This window comes from Chiloscyllium punctatum, chromosome 3 (genome assembly GCF_047496795.1).
Source record: "Chiloscyllium punctatum isolate Juve2018m chromosome 3, sChiPun1.3, whole genome shotgun sequence".
In the NCBI taxonomy this organism is placed as follows: domain Eukaryota; kingdom Metazoa; phylum Chordata; class Chondrichthyes; order Orectolobiformes; family Hemiscylliidae; genus Chiloscyllium; species Chiloscyllium punctatum.
Window position 1 is genome coordinate 155,085,710 of NC_092741.1, and position 701 is coordinate 155,086,410.

The window sequence follows — 701 nt, forward strand, 5'->3', positions numbered from 1 at the left end:
TAATTTTCAGTACACTGCATCCTCTCACTTCTTAGAAAATGAGACACTTTGCAAGTTTCAGTGCTTTGTTTTTAAACAAATGTAAGCAATAAACTTAAAAATAATGAGGCATTCAACTTCAACATTAATACTAGTACACATTGTAACTTATTACCAACTCTACAATGCACTCCTCATGTACAATCAGATGTAAGATTTATATACCAACTGAGAAAAGTTCACTTCTCAACAATCACTTAAGTACAGAGAATGTTGTCTCTTATGGATAAGTAGGATGTCACTTGACATCTGGTTTTGCAACATTGAACTCATGTTTATGATCTGATTTGTCAATACCTGCATCAAATTCAATGCTTATAGCCTAAGCAGCACATATACTGAAATTGGAAAGGCGCAGGGAAGATTAGCAAGGTCCTTGTGCAAGGGTGACTCACAAATTTGTGAAGTGCTCCATATCTTTCAAGGCTGTCTTGAAGGCACAGCGGTAGGGTCCCTACCCTTGCTGAAAAGGTTGATTAGAAAAATAGGTTAAAGACTGTTTGTTCTTAATATTTTACAGATGCTGCATTTAGTGTTTTGAAAATGATATTGTGATGATTTATGAACTGAGCTTAGCAGTGATCATTGATTTTTTTGCTCGAAATTTGCTCAATTGTATCAAACTACTCCAAGATCTCCTTCCTGAGTCCTAAGGACAAAGA

At 35.5% G+C, this 701-nt stretch overlaps 1 non-coding gene across 1 annotated transcript; it reads left to right on the forward strand.

Moving 5' to 3' along the window:
* Positions 1-350: 350 nt before the first annotated feature.
* On the forward strand, positions 351-460 carry LOC140473129 (U6 spliceosomal RNA). The gene has a single exon (XR_011958113.1). It is a non-coding gene; the product is annotated as a U6 spliceosomal RNA (small nuclear RNA).
* The last annotated feature ends 241 nt before the right edge of the window (positions 461-701 follow it).